General features: G+C 46.6%; 1 protein-coding gene across 10 annotated transcripts in view; it reads right to left on the bottom strand.

The window, feature by feature from the left end:
* Window positions 1-12460, bottom strand: part of Mknk1 (MAPK interacting serine/threonine kinase 1) — a 40806-nt gene extending 28346 nt beyond the window's left edge. For 4 of the 10 annotated variants that reach the window (XM_006986597.3, XM_006986598.3, XM_076564807.1 and 1 more), the window contains exons 1-2: window positions 12341-12459; window positions 3269-3426 (exon numbers count right to left, since the gene is read on the bottom strand). The gene's annotated coding sequence lies outside the window, so the exon portion shown is untranslated. Of the gene's footprint in view, window positions 1-3268; window positions 3427-3927; window positions 4116-12334 lie in introns of those variants that run through there. The other 6 variants (XM_042271624.2, XM_076564808.1, XM_006986599.3 and 3 more) reach the window with 5 other exon arrangements.
* Between the last annotated feature and the right edge of the window lie 2780 nt (window positions 12461-15240).

Below are 15240 nucleotides of genomic sequence, written 5' to 3'. Positions count from 1 at the left end.
GCTGTAGGGCATTTTCTTAATTAGTATTTAATGAGGGGAGAGCCCAGCCCATTGTAGGTGGGGCTATCCCTGGGCTGGTGGTCCTGAGTTCTATAAAAAAGCAGGCTGAGCAAGCCATGGGGAGCAAGCCAGTAAGCAGCACCTGTCCATGGCCTCTGCATCAGCTCCTGTCTCCAGATTCCTGTCCTGTTTGAGTTCCTGCCCTGACTTCCTTCAGTGATGAACTGTTACCTGGAAGTGTAAGCTGAAATAAACCCTTTCCTCCACAACTTGCTTTTGCTCATGGTGTTTCATCACGGCAACAGAAACTCTAAGTAAGACAAGTGCTATGAGATTCTGATATCTCAGCAGGCCTCCAGTCCCTCAGCTCCCTGTTTACACACGAGTTTCTTGCATGTGCTCCAATGTCAAAAAGGTTGGGAAGCTCTCTTCTAGTTTACCTAAACACAAAGGCCTAATAGTCACATCCTCACTACTATATTAACTTTAACCTTCCAGAAGTCTCTTCTTGCCCTGAGATGCCATAGTATTTTGTGTTTTGTCATCTTATAGAAAACGAACTACAAACCAATGTCTAAGCACATTATTTATGGCGGTCCAGAATGAAGTATAAGGTGACAATCTTCTCCTGTCTGACCTGGGAGTTTGTAGATGTGGTTTCTGATGACGTCACTAGGTAGAAAGGGAAAGGGAAAAGGCATATTTGAGCAGAAGCTGATCAAATTTCACAAGACAGTAAATGTCAGGAGCCATGTATGAAATTAGCTCCATCAGAGGATAGTCTGTGAGATTCCACAGAGCTGGAGGAATTTTTTAATTTCAGGACCTCTGTGTTGGTTTGAAAGGAAATGGCCTGCAAAGGAAGTGGCACTATTGGGAGGTGTGGCCTTGTTGGAGGAAGTGTGTCACTGTGGGAGTGGGCTTTGAGGTCTCCTATGCTCAAGCTACATCCAGAGTCACAGTTCACTTCCCGTTGCCTGCAGATCAAGATGTAGACCTCTCAGCTCCTTCTCCAGCACCATGTCTACCTGCATGCCACCATGTCCTGCCATGATGATAATGGACTGAACCTCTGAAACTGTAAGCCACCCAATTAAATGTTTTCCTTGATAAGAGTTGCCGTGGTCACGGTGTCTCTTCACCGCAATAGAAACCCTAACTAAGACAACTTCCAGTGTAAAAGGCTGGGCCATGTGGTTCAACACAGCTGCAGTGAAATGGCATCAGGGAGATGCTTTATAGGCTGTGATACTCAGATGCTAAGGGGCAAACACTCAGACTCATCTTCTCCCCCTGCTCTGATCCTGGGGTCACAAGGAGCCCTCATAGCCACACTGCAATTCCTGGTGGAAGGAACGACATCAGAAGGATATGGAAGCAGAAACAGGAAGTATGTGTTTACAGAACATGAAACAAAGTGGTAGCAAAGGGCAGGGCTTGGGTAGGAAGCATACTGTAAAGGCTGAGAAAAGCAAGCTAAGCTGGCCATGTAAGCTCATATAACACAGTCCACAGGCCCTCCAGCACCGTATTCTTCCCACCCTTAATAACACCCATCATTCTTCCACAGAAAAGGACAACAGCTGCTTCTTGCTCAGCTTACAAACAGTGCTTACAAGTGCCATTCCTTGGTATGTCATTGTTGTGCTTTGCTACGCCAAAGAAGGGCCTTGTAAGTGCATCTTCTATACATCATACAGACCACTAGAAGACAGACGGTCCTCAGGTGAGACTCAGAAAAATGAACATCTTCTGCTGCTTCATCAAGGCCATTCTTAAGCTAAAATGGCTAAGTAGCTGGCATGGAGGAACCTGGCTGTGAGCACGGCTCCACGCCACGGCCCTGACTTGTACTAAGGCATCAGCAGCTTCCTCACTGTCACTGTGCAACCACAAATAATACTTTTGATCTTGCAGATCCCCTGGAAGGGTTTCTGTGCGGCCCACTTGTGAACCTCTGTTCTAGCCAATGAGGAGGGAGGGAGGAGTACTATGGCCTTCAAGCTGGCTGTGACACACAGTGCAAACAGCAGATGCTGAGAGACAAGGTGGACTGAGGCTGCGGCAGCAGGCCGGAGAGGCGAGGAAGGTCTGCGCCAGGGGCAGGGGCAGCAGGGATCGGAGGGAAGGGCATGTTATGGAGCCAGGGAGGAAGCCGCAGAGGCAGAAATGGTCCCGTCAAACGATGGGAGACAGTGGAGGAGTCACTGTCCTTGACAGTTATGACCATCCTTGAAAGAGAGGCCAATGTTTGATTCTTCTCTAGCCCCATGGCTTAGCACGGGATCAGCCACAGAGCAGGGCCTCAGTGCAGGTCTATTAATACGTGCTTTTCAACCGGCAGTGTTATCAAGAAGGGGGGACTCTATGGGGGGGAGGGGAGGGGCGGCTCTGGGAGTGGGGAGCAGGGTAAGAGGGCAGTGTCACCACGAAGCTTCAGGTGAAGACAGCTGACACACAGCTGTTGAGTATTATGAAAAAGCACAGGACAGGCTACAACAACCTTACTCAACCCTCATGTGTCCCAAATCAGTCACTGAGGCTTGACTGATACCTGCCAGGCATGACGAGGCCTCTCCAGCTAGAGCAAACCACAGGACACACCGCAGCCTCAGCATCTGTGCCATGTGTGAGATATAAAAAACAAACCAACAAACCAACAGGATTTCCAACATTTCCTTGGGAGAACAAGACTCCATGGGCACACACATTTTACTTTTTACAGTTTCTGCTGTACTTGGTTCGCCGTGCTATGACGTGGTAGCTTTACTTTCATAGTCAAAAGGAAATAAACATGTTTTACTTACTGTTCCATTTTCCTTCTGTCCCTCTGCCATTTTGTTCCAGAAGAAATGTGACCCTGTTTACTACGTAACTGTCACAGGAAGTGACTGGGACCTGAGATGGCTAAGTCAAGCCACCCAAGCAAATACTGAAAACCATCAACTGCTCAGATGACCCTGAACTCATCCTTTTCTCTGGAAATGGGAGGGAAGCTCAATTCAAAGTAATGTGAGAAAGGTAAATGGGGACTGGCAAGATGGCTCAGTGGGCAGAGGGACCTGTCTCCAGTCTGATGACTTGAGTCTGACCCCTGGGACCCACTCGGCAGAAGAAGAGAACTGACCTCTGAAAGTTGTCCCGTGACCTACACACACAACATGACAGCCACAGCCCATCTCCAACGAACACAAAGTAATTAAAGCTGTGGCTGTAAAAAAAAAAAAAAAAAACAAAGGGAGGCGGTGAACAGTTCACCCCATCTTACCCACAAAATTCTTCGACTCAGCAGCGAGGCTCGTGAAATCCCAGAGGAATCCCAAGGTTGTCGTCTTCCAGACACAGGGAGCTATCCACTGGCCTCTGCCTGGCCAATGTCCTTCAGTTTGCCACCTGTCTCTGCTTCATCCCATCCAACATGGAAATCTTCAGGAAGCAGAAGGAGAGAGGGTGTGAGACTTGATGTCTTCAAGGGGACCAGGGAGACACTGATCCACCCAAGAGCCCCCTCTCTGTGAGTTACACTAGGAAGCGATGTGTACACAGGAATCACAGATGTCCCCGGGCTTTAAAACTGATGGGTGACTGAAAATACTTATGCCAAACAGAAGATTTATCAAGGGTCTGAATAAAGAAATTTCAAATAAAATAAATAAATAAATAAATAAATAAATGGCTGTTATGTAGAACTGAATAGTATTGTAAAATAAAAAAAAAAAAAAAAAAAAAAAAAAGAGCCGGGCGGTGGTGGCGCACGCCTTTAATCCCAGCACTCGGGAGGCAGAGCCAGGCGGATCTCTGTGAGTTCGAGGCCAGCTTGAGCTACCAAGTGAGCTCCAGGAAAGGCGCAAAGCTACGCAGAGAAACCCTGTCTCAAAAAAACCAAAAAAAAAAAAAAAAAAAAAAAAAAAAAAATTTCAGACTTACTCCCATTGTGGATTCCAGACACTAAAAGCTGTAACTTGCCAGGGTGACAGAGTTGGACCCTTCTCGTGGCTCCTAGAGTCTCACATAGAGGGTTCAAGCTGATACTTTCAGCTGCTTGCTTGTGAGAGATGTTTAAGCGCTGGCTCTGGCTCCTAGTAGCCAGGCCCAAGTCTCAGGCGAGAGGTAACCTTGCCAACAAGATAAAGCAGACCTTGAGAGTAGCAGGTGGCAAGAATGGAGACAGTTTTGTGCCCAAAACAATCATCGCTGATTCCCAATGTGATGACTTCATTTTCTGTAGACCAGTGCTATATTTAACCCCTTGGCTTTACTTATCATGTGCCAAAGTTGCTCAATTTCTTCTCAGTGAAACACACTCACACTTCCCCTTTTCTCTGGGGGAAAAGCACTGAAAATGTGCTTAAGTCTGAATCCTGGGCTTCTGTGCCAAAATTTCAAAGGTTTCTAACTGGAAACTGGATGCATTTCAAAGTTACCTCAAATCACATTTCCCAAGCTGGACTTGTCCCCAGCCCCTACCACAGCTTCCTTCCTCCTGATTTCTCTTCTTCTCTATCAGATTACATCATCCTGCCAGTCAGCTAGCCATAAAGCCTAAATCATTTCTCCCCCATCTACATAAGTTCCAAATGCTCACATTCCAGGTTTTCCCTCAGCTTGCCTATAGCTCCTTACAAAGGAATTTCTATTTATCTTTCAAGACCCATAGCAAATTACAGAGAGGATCCTATCAACTTTAGAAGCAGTCTGGACTCCCTTTTCTATTCTCTCCAGCATCTCATCTAGCTCATAGCATTCCATTACAACACAAAATACACACCGTGGTTCTCCCACCAGGCTACAGGCTCCTCAAAGGCAAGATGTAGATGTTTCCAGTTAGCTCTTCCTAGCATTTACTACAGCATCTGCCACAAAAGGGCTCCAGTGAATCTGAATGAATGACTTCATCCACAAAGTATCCTGTTCACTGCGTATTAGAAACTTCAGCACACTGGACAGCCCTGTCCATTGTACTTTCGTTCCCAAGGGAATCAATCGCCCAGGCCCAATGAAACTATTTCTAGAGCCCAAGGAAGTTTGGCTAATATGCTTTCCTGTTCCCACCACTGCCCTCCAGGGTCAACCTTGAACATCTATGAACTTTAGCTTGCTGCCTTTAGTGTTATTAGAGGCCAGCAATTATTTTTCTTTTCTTTTTTAAAGATTTATTTATTATGTACACAGTGTTCTGCCTGCATGCCTGCAGGCCAGAAGAGAGAACCAGATGTCACCAGATCTCACTGTGAGCCACCATGTGGTTGCTGGGAATTGAACTCAGGACCTCTGGAAGAGCAGCCAGTGCTCTGAACTGCTGAGCCATCTCTCCAGCCTGCGATTATTTTTCTGTAAAGGGCTGGATAGTAAATATTTTACACTTTGTTGCTTCATCTTCTCGGTTTAGCCTTTGTTAAGAGGAGTGCAGCCACAGATTGTATGTAAATGAATGACATATGACATATGCCAACCAAACTTTAATTATGGAAGCCACAGTTAGAATTTCACATATGTTTCATGTCTCACAAAATGTTCATCCCCTCTTGATTCCCCATCTCCAAACACTTAAAGCTGCAAGAAAGCACTCTCAGCTTACAGTCTCTATAACAACGGGTGGCAAACCCTAGTTTGCCAACAGCTAGTCTACTGTTAAAAAAAAAAAAAAAGCAATATTCAGAATTCCATTACTGACTTTGTATTACCCAGCCATATGGAGTCACTCTAGGGCTGAGGAAGTAGAAAGCATATGGGCTTTCAAACATTAGAGTCTAGATTCAGCTTCCGGCCCTGACTTCTACTAGCAAGGCAGAACTAGACATACTCCTTAACTCCTTTTCACCGTCACCACCTACAAAACAGGGGCAATAACATACGTTGTGAGGATTAGAGTGTGCATATCAAACTAAAATGCCTGGCATTTAAGAGGCACTCCATAACTCCCATTATTACACCTTGTGAGACAGCCTCCCCATGTCAACCATAGCTCTGGAAAACAGCCTAGACACTGGATACTACATCTGGACAGCAAGAGAGACTATGTGTCAGCAAAGGCCAAAAGCAGAGAGGAGTTTCTAAGGGCCCAGTTAGCCTGACTGTTCTGCCACCATATTTGGGCCACTTTCCCTTTTCACCAAGAATTTGAGACTCACAGAATACAAAGGATCCAACATTTGACTTCCAAGACAGAGAGCATATGGAGGACACAGAAAAGGGTAAGGTTTATGGCATTTCCACTCCTAACCCCCAAAGCCAGACCTGAGCTTGCCATGTCTTTGCTGGATGTCTAATAGGTGCTGCTGCCTCTGCTGGGGTGACTTGGCCTCCCTTGCACTGCCCAGATCAGCTTTCCTACACTATGCTTCCATTCTTTTCCATGAGACTTTACCTGCAGTCCAGCCAAAGGGCTGCTTCTACCTGATTGCCCTAAATCATTTCCAATTTCCCACGACTGTGTACAACTCACCAGGATATCTGTGATGTTTTATCACAGTCTTCCCTTAGCCTGAGTCAGAGATAGAGTGGACTAACCTGAGTCAGCTCTGGGTCCCTCTACCTAGCACAGGGCTGTTGCTTAATGACTCAATGAGAGTTCGGAGCATTCTCCCCTTAAACTGTTCTAACTGGACTCTTATTAGCAGACTGAGCACAGTCTGGGTCACCACTAGGAAGAGGGAAAACCTCCGAGAAAGAAAAGAAGCATAACCAATGTGATCCAAGCGATGGAAAATAGGTTTTGCGGATGAGGTGAAAGCAGCCAGGCGGTGTAGCCCGGCGAAGCGAAGATGAGCCCTAACTGGATTCTGGCTTTAAGTACAGAAAAGGTTCTCATGAGAAAATCTTGATCTCATCCGCCCTTTATAATCAGAAAGAACTTTTCCATATTCATGGAAAACAGAACAATAAGAGCTGGCTTAAGCTAAGGAGGGGTTTAAGCTGGGAGGAGCTAAATTAGACACCACTTTCTGGAGACACCATACTGTTGTTCTTTTCGGCAAGTGAACTGAAGGGGCCTTGCCAGGTGCTTTTGCTGAAGGCTGTGCAAAAGGAAGTGAACACCTGCTCTGGTCCCGTTTACTGTGGACAGAAGTGTGGGAAACATGAGTCAGGTGAGATTTCCTATCAAGCCACTGGCTTTTTTGTTGACTTTTTCCCACCAAGTACTTTAAGTGGTGTCATGCTTTGGAACCCTGTGATAGAATCACCTAGCATTTCTACGTCTCTTGATGGGGCAATGAAAAGAGAAAACAGCAAAGTCAGAGTAAGAGAGAGTAGGGAGAATAGCCCTAATAAACACACTGCCTGTGAAATGAGTGCCAGACTGGGTATTAATGCAATTACTAATATTGTTACTGATACTACTATTATTCACTGAACATCTATGACCTGCTGGTCACTGAGCTACTTAATGTCATTTTAGTTCTTACAGCAGCCCCACGAGGTAGGGAATATCTGTACCTCATTTCCCAGAAGAAGAAATCTGAAACTAGGCAGAGTTAAATAACTTGTCCAAGTCACACAGCTAGCCAGTGACAGAGGCAGGACTCAAGCCCAGACAGTCTGATTTAAAGTTTATACCCGACTTACTGCTTCCCCACAGGAACGAGAGGCTGGAGTTTAAACCCTTCTTTCTGAGTTCAGGTTCATCCTCTCTGCTTTATATTTAGACAGTCTCAGACAGGGAGAGAAAAGCAACACATGGCATTAGCAAGAGAGAAGACCTGTCAAGTGAGTCCAGACCCTTTATCCTGGGGGAAGAAGGCTGAAAAATACAATGGGGGATGAGTAATACCTGGACCGAAGGCCAGATTCCTGGCTCCAGCTCTTTCCATTACAGATTCTTGTTGAATTTGATGGTGAAAAAAATGAAGCATTATGAGGCTGTCCATTTTACTTCAGGATCTGTACTTGAAATCCAAGGGTGCCACAGCCTCTGTGAACTCATTCTAAGATCATAGGGGCTAAGGACAGAGATGCATTGATTGACAGCACTGTGACAGAAGCCATAGGCTCACAAAGCCTGCATAAGCAGACTCAGACCAGGATCTCAGGTACTTTACAGCTGAACCCTCCTCACTTATGTCCCTGTTCTGGAAGCTTCTTTGTTCCAGTTAGCCTCTGTCCCACAGCCACAATCAACAAAGGCCTCATCATGGCATCTAGAGCCCTACAGCATAAGGGAAAGAAGAGGAGGCTTTGAACTCAACCCTCTTAGGTCAGTCTGAACCCTCCTAGGGTCGGTCTGAACCCTCCTAGGTCGGTCTGAACCCTCCTAGGTCGGTCTGAACCCTCCTAGGTCAGTCTGAACCCTCCTAGGTCGGTCTGACCCCTCCTAGGGTTGGTCTGACCCCTCCTAGGGTTGGTCTGACCCCTCCTAGGGTTGGTCTGACCCCTCCTAGGCGGTCTGAACCATGCTGTCCACTTACTAGCTTTACCCGACCTTGGTGAAGCTACTTTAATCTTTCTGAGGTCTGGTTTCCTAGTCTCTAAACTGGGGATAAATGTCCCTCTCTTACAGAGGTTGTGAGGATTAAGTAAATTATAGCGTGTAAACTATGTGGCTCCTTGCAGGCCACAAAGCAGACACTTGATGAACGTTAGCCTTCTTTCCTCCCCACATCGGCAAACCCCTTCTCCTCCTCAGTGTGCCTGGGCCTCGTGTGTGTGCCCCCTTCCAGGCATTTCTGCCTCCCGACAGGGCTCCAGCTGCCCTTCCTCCCAGGAATGAACTCCCTCCATGTTCCGGCTTAACTTCTCTCCCTTCAGGAATCTGGTCATGTAGGGATTGATTTTTTCCTCCTCCCAAACTCCCACTTGGCTTACATCCCTTACTTCATTTGCCCAGGTCAGTCTGGTTTCAGTTATTTATGCACTGACCCATCTTCTTAACTACACATGAGGGAGAAGGCTTCGAAGAGACACTTACTTACAGGAGAGAAAAAAAAAAACAAAAACCAAACCATGTTGCTACCCTTGGTGCGTGTATTTCTCAATACTAGATGCTCGTTCACAGCATAGCCTCGTATGTGTTGCTGAATCAAATCTTTCCATGTCACACTGGGAATCTTTATTGAAAGATCCAGGATTGATTTTTCCCTAAAACTATGCATTTTACTGCCCGACAATAAACAGACAATTTTTGTGCTCCTGGGGATCAAAGTTGGAGCCTGGTGAACGCTAGGCCACGGATCTACCATTGAGCTACAGTACCAGCCCAACAGGCAATTTTGTAAGTATATTCATAGTCTCAAACTAAGATCCACCAGTACTCATGTGGACTCGCTTCATTCCTTTGTCCAGCCTTCTGGCACATTATGGGCTCCTCTTGGGACATCTCTTCAGTGTTCAGGGAGACGCTGCTGGGAGGATGGCTTTCACTCCCAGAGGAAGAGGGCTCCAGGATCTGCTCTCCAGAGAACTGCTCACTTCATTGGGTAGGTGACTGCCACTACAACCATACTAAAACCCAGAACTATAGGATTAGAAAACAATGGGAATGATTCCTATCTGGTTTCTGAGTCTATAAAATAGTTTAATATACTTAAAACCTATAGTTCAGTCTATAGTAAGTACTTGGTAAATGTTAGCTTTATCAATCATGTAGAGCTACTTGGGAGGCCTTATAGGCAGGGTAATCACTTGAGCTTAATAATCAGAGGCCAGTCTGGGCATCACAGAGAGATTCCAATCTCAAAGAATTAAAATTAATTAATTAAAGGTTTTTTTCTTTTTTTATTTAGTAGAGAGTCAGAAAGATGGCTCAGTAGTTAAGGGCAAGTGCCACTCTTGCAAAGGACCCAAGTTCAGTCCCCAACATCTATTTTAGTTGCTCAAAATAACCTGTAACACCGGCTCCAGAGACTCTGTCACCCTCTTCCGGTCTCTCTGGGCACCTGCACTTATGTGCACATGTACATACCACAAATAAGGTCAGAGGTAGTGATGGTAATTTTAATCTCAGCATGTGGGAAGCAGAGGTAGGTGGCTCTCTCTGAGTGTAATGCCAGCTTGTGTACATACTGAGTTCCAGGCCAGTCAGAGATACATACTGACATAGTGTCTCAAATTAATTAATTAGTTCACTAGAGTAGAATTGGAAAAAACAATTGTCTGGACATTTCACTTCCAGAACTCTCTATCCTTGACTGAGTCCTTGTGTAATCTTGGTCCAGTTTCCCCCTGTCTATATGATGAAGGTAGTGGAACCAGATGGTTCCTTTGTTCCTTCTGCCTTCAACACACACACACACACACACACACACACACACACACACACACACACACACGATCAATAAAGGACTTTTTGTTCCATATGCTGGGGCTGTTGGCAAGGAAAAATGTGAATTTGTAGCTGCTGGTCCCACATGGAAGGGACTACTGTTTACCAAGGCCAAGGGCAGAACAATTGATTAGTCAGCCACCTGTAGCTTTCCCTACATGAGCTATATCACAGACACAGGTCCCTGGACATGGCACAACTTCTTTCGTAACTAAACTCAACAATAGCAAGACCAGGGACTGAAATCAATAATAGCAATGAAGAATCTTGATTCATGAATAGTTCCTGCACCTTTGTGCCTCTGATGCCTGTAAGTAGGGCACCATCCATCTAAACCAGGGCCCTCCTTAGTCATGAAGGAAGATGCAAAGTCTCCTTCTAAACCTGACAGCTTGTAAAACAAGGACCAAAGCGAGTAAATAAAAAAAGTTACTGACTCATTTAACCACAAGCATTACAGAGACCTACTATGTGCCAGTCCAGTGCCATGAAGAGGAGGTATGACACAGACACGACTCCTTGCTACCAACAACTGTAGTCAGGGTACATATGAGTAATGTACCCCAAGAGTTCTTTGCTAAGAACTCTATGGGAAGTTCGGTCTCTGCTACAGGAGGCTGGAATGGGAGTGTCCAATCCAGCAGGAGGATGAGAAGCTTCACCCAGGAGGTCATAAGATGTGGTGTGATCACCCACAAAGCTACAAAAAAAGGAGGTCATAAGAGCACCCATGAAGCTACAACAGGTGCCATATTACTGGATTACTATAGACCACATAATAGGAAACCATGCTCTTCCTAGCTAGGCATGTGCTGCAATTTGCCAGCTTGTTCTCAGACCTTCTCTCCCCACGGTCTGGCTGCCTGTTGCCAGGCCCTCTGAGCCAAATCTGCTAACGCACTACAGCAATGACAACTCCTACACAAGCCAAAGCCCAGCTACTAACCCCCGATTATAAAAAAAGAAACTTTGAGCTGTGAGTAGATTTGGGGAAGGGGTCCCAAGGTTCCCAACTAGCTCACATCGATACAGAATACCTCACCCTGTGTCTATTCTTCCTATCACTCCAAGCCCAGGGCCCTTTAGAAGGCTTGAAGCTAAGGACAGTGGGTTAAAGCTCTTTGGCTTGGCTGGCCCAGGGAGACACTCACTATATGTCAACTACTCAGCTGGTGCTTGGCACATGGCCTGCGGTCAACAAGTTTTAGCTCCCTCCTCATACTGCAAGGTCAATTCCAGTGTGTAAATCCCACAGAGGCTCCAAGGCTCCGGTTACATCAGCTTTTCCCCTAGGGCCTCCCTGAAATATGCCAGACCAAAATACTCTCTTTCCTAGAAATCACAACAGTTATGTATCAGTACCCATTGCATGTAGGCAATTTACATGTAATCATACTTAACCCTCAAAATGACATTATTATGTCCATTTTAACAGAGAAAAGGCTCTGAGAGAGAAAATGAGCTGTCCTAGGATATACAGATAGGAGATGGGAAAGCATGGCTGACCCAAAAGTCAAGCACTCCCACGCTCATCCCTCGCTTCTGATCGTCCACAGTCCTACAGCTATAGAAGAGAGCCTGCATCCTACCCACAGTTCTACATCTCTCCGCTGGACAAATGTGGCAGGCGTTTTAAAAATTGTATTGCAAAATAACTGGAAATAGTTAATTTACCACAACTAAGTACACACATTTGATAACGTACTCATGCCAGCGGACTGTATGAGCCTTGAGCCCTCCTACAGCCTCGAGCAGATCCTTGTTTGGGCTGACGCTCAAATCCCATACAGGCTGAGCTCCGACCGCCGGTACCCACCGGGTCCCGACCTGTCACAGTCCAAGCCCATCCCCAGACACAGGCTGAGAGCCTCGAATGGGGTTTTACACGCTGCAGTCTCGGCAGGGAAGCAGCTCAGAGGACCGTCCTAAAAGGATGTCCCCTTCGGCTGTCCCTCCGCAGAGGAATCGGGTCGTGACCTCGAACTGCTCAGAAGGCCCTGACTGCCCCTCCCGGGTGCACCGCCGCACTCCAGACCCCGGCCCCGTTCCGCCCGGAGGGACTCCTCGCTGACTCACTTTTACCTTAGCTGACCACCGCCGGAGCGGCCGCGCGCACCCCCACCTGCAGGTCTCTGCCGAGAACGCGGAAGAGGCGGAGCTAGACCCGAGGGGGGCGGGTCCGGGCAGAAAGGGGAGGGAGGGGGCGGAGTCACGCCTGCGCCCCGAGGGCCACACGTGGCTAGAGTCGCGAGCCGAATACAGTGCGCAGGCGCGGCGTGTCCCAGCCATGGTAGGTCGCCGGCGTGTGTTATTGTTTTCAAAGCTGAGAGTGGAAGATTCGCAGGTGCAAATAGTTACTTCTGCGAGCCAGGACGGAGGCTTTTCTAAACTGAGGGCAGCTCTGTTAAAATTTCTTCCTTTTAAAGTTTAATTTTGAGACAAGGCCTTGCTATATACTCCAGGCTGGCCTCGAACTCTTTTTTTTTTTTTCTTGACTCAGTCTTCAGAGTTCTGTGATTACAGACGCGCACACCACCAGACACAACTATAAAATTTCTGTAAAGGTATGTGTATACGGAATTTCATGAGCGTATGAGTAAAACATTACTTCCAGTAATTGAAACCTTTTCTTGTTTTGTTATGTTTTTGTTTTCGAGCCGGTCTCACTATGTAGCCTTGGCTGTCCTAAAACTCACTGGTGTAGACCTTACTGGCTTTGAACTCACAGAGATCCACCTGCCTCTGCCTCCCGAGTGCTGGGATTAAAGACGCGTACCACTACACCAGCTAAAACAAACTTTCTTATTCTACTCTATGCGTGTGTGTACACTAATTAAATTAATTCCTCAACCAGGTGTATGTGTGTACACTAATTAGATTAATACCACAACCAGCTGTGTGTGTATACACTAATTAGATTAATCCCTCAGTCAGCCTCCCTGCCTCCCTGCCACAGGCTTCAGGCACCTGAGAAGGGAGGACTGCTGTTTGGCTTTAGTTCAGGTTCTGATGCAGTTTTTGTTTGTCTGGGGGAAGTAAACACCCCCATCCCATTCAGTATTGTTGTGAGCAAGGTACTTAAAAGAGCTTCTCAGCCTTCCCATCAGTTCCCTCCTCTCTTCTGGTCTGTGTGTTCAACTCCTTGATGGAAGGAAGTGGGAGTATTCAAGACGTTGCTAGATTTCCAATCTAGATGAAGATGGGAGAGTCTTTCCCCTAAGCTTTTTTATTTCCTCCCTTCCAGAATTTGAGTCCTACCCAAAGGATGTACACCCCAACCTCCTCCAACTTGCAACCTTCCAGGCCTACCAAGCTTCATGTCTTCACAGGCCTTTCTAGCCTATTCCCCTATGCTCAGTAGCCAACTAGTCCTGAGTTGCTCAGACATAGATTGTCATCCAGATTCCCAAAGTTAACTACTCTCCCATGCACATGGCAACCAAGGTTAATTAACATTGGATAAAGGCTGGGGGGGGGGGTGATTCCAGGAAGGAGGGCAAACCATGTGGAACCCAGACCTTCTTTTGGCCTATGCCACTGCATTCCACAGCTCCATACAGTGGCAGCAGGGAACATAGAAGGGGCTGTGGTGTTCATGAAAGTCACAGGTTATGGAGCATTGTTTACTCAATGGGGGATGTTCTGCCCCAGGGTGGTAAGCTGCTTTTGCCATGTTTTGCCCGTTTGGGTGAGAGAGAGCATCTTTTCTGTCATTACTGAGGTTGAAGCTCTTCTTTATCTTCTAAGCATCCCTCGCAATCTCAAAGTACGTAGTGTGTGCGCACGCGTGCGTATATGTGCTTCTAATGTATTTCTAAACACCTCAGTTTTTGAGATGAATCTAACTCTTACTTCCGCAATGTTCATGGACCTGCTGGCAGTTGGACTGTCTGATTGAAGAGATAGTGGATTGTAATAGGTTTGAAAACACCACTCTTTTAGAATGCTGGACCTTGGGCATTAGAAGGAGCAGCAACATGGAGAACCTTACAGATTCTACAGCAGTAAAAGAGGGGAGAGATGGGGGGGGGAGGGGGCTGGGAAGAAGGCCAGACAGCTAGCTAAAGAGAGACTTGGTTGTAAGTCAAGCACTTGAGGCTGTACCAGAGACATAGTAAGTATTAGCTAAGTTATTATCATCTACCTTCACGGTCTGAGAATGAAGGAGCTTAGAGATCATTCAGATCTTCACTCCCACTTTTTTTTTTTAATTTATTTATACCAGGTGTGGTGGTCAATACCTTAATCGCAGCACCCAGGAGACAGAGAAAGGTGGATCCCTGTGAGTTTGAGGCCAGGCTAGTCTACAGAGTGAGTTCCAGTTTAGCCAGCACGACATAATGAGACCTTGTCTCAAAACAACAACAATAAATATTACTGTGTGTGTGATGTATGTGTGGTTATGCATGCCACAGTGGCGTCCCTCCTTTCACCTTTACATGGGTCCTGAGAATTGAACTCAGGTCATTAAGTGTGCATTGTTGGGCAGCAAGTGCCTTCGTCCACTCAGCCATCTTGTTAGCTCACCACTTCTGACCATAAAATAGATAAGAAGTGGTTTAGAGAGGGAAGGTACTTGCCATGAGACCTTCCTACTTTGAGTCCTGAGAGAGGCTTCCTCTCCTGTAATTGGGGTTGTGGATGAATTTCCCACTGCACTTTCAGCCATTGGCCTCGAACCTCCCAGATATGAATGGAGATAGCCAGTGCCTTAACAAGGAGATTTCCCCCATCAGACTGAGTCCCCTAAAGGCAAGGGCCTGCCTTGCCTTCTCCTCCCCTCCTCAAGGCTCCTAACTTAGATTATCTAGAATTAGGAGCCCTGAGAGAACTTGGGTGTTCTCACACTGGAGAGCTAGGTCAGTCATGACTATGCCCATATGGTCAGGAGCTGAGGGAAGAATGTCTTTTTAATCCCATTCTGGCCGTTTCTCCTACAATCTGCCAAGACCCAGGTGGCACCCAGACCACAGCTTCCCACC

The sequence above is a fragment of the Peromyscus maniculatus genome, chromosome 2 (genome assembly GCF_049852395.1).
Source record: "Peromyscus maniculatus bairdii isolate BWxNUB_F1_BW_parent chromosome 2, HU_Pman_BW_mat_3.1, whole genome shotgun sequence".
Classification (NCBI taxonomy): domain Eukaryota; kingdom Metazoa; phylum Chordata; class Mammalia; order Rodentia; family Cricetidae; genus Peromyscus; species Peromyscus maniculatus.
Note: the sequence above shows the minus strand (reverse complement) of the source record. Positions and strands in the feature narration are given on the sequence as shown.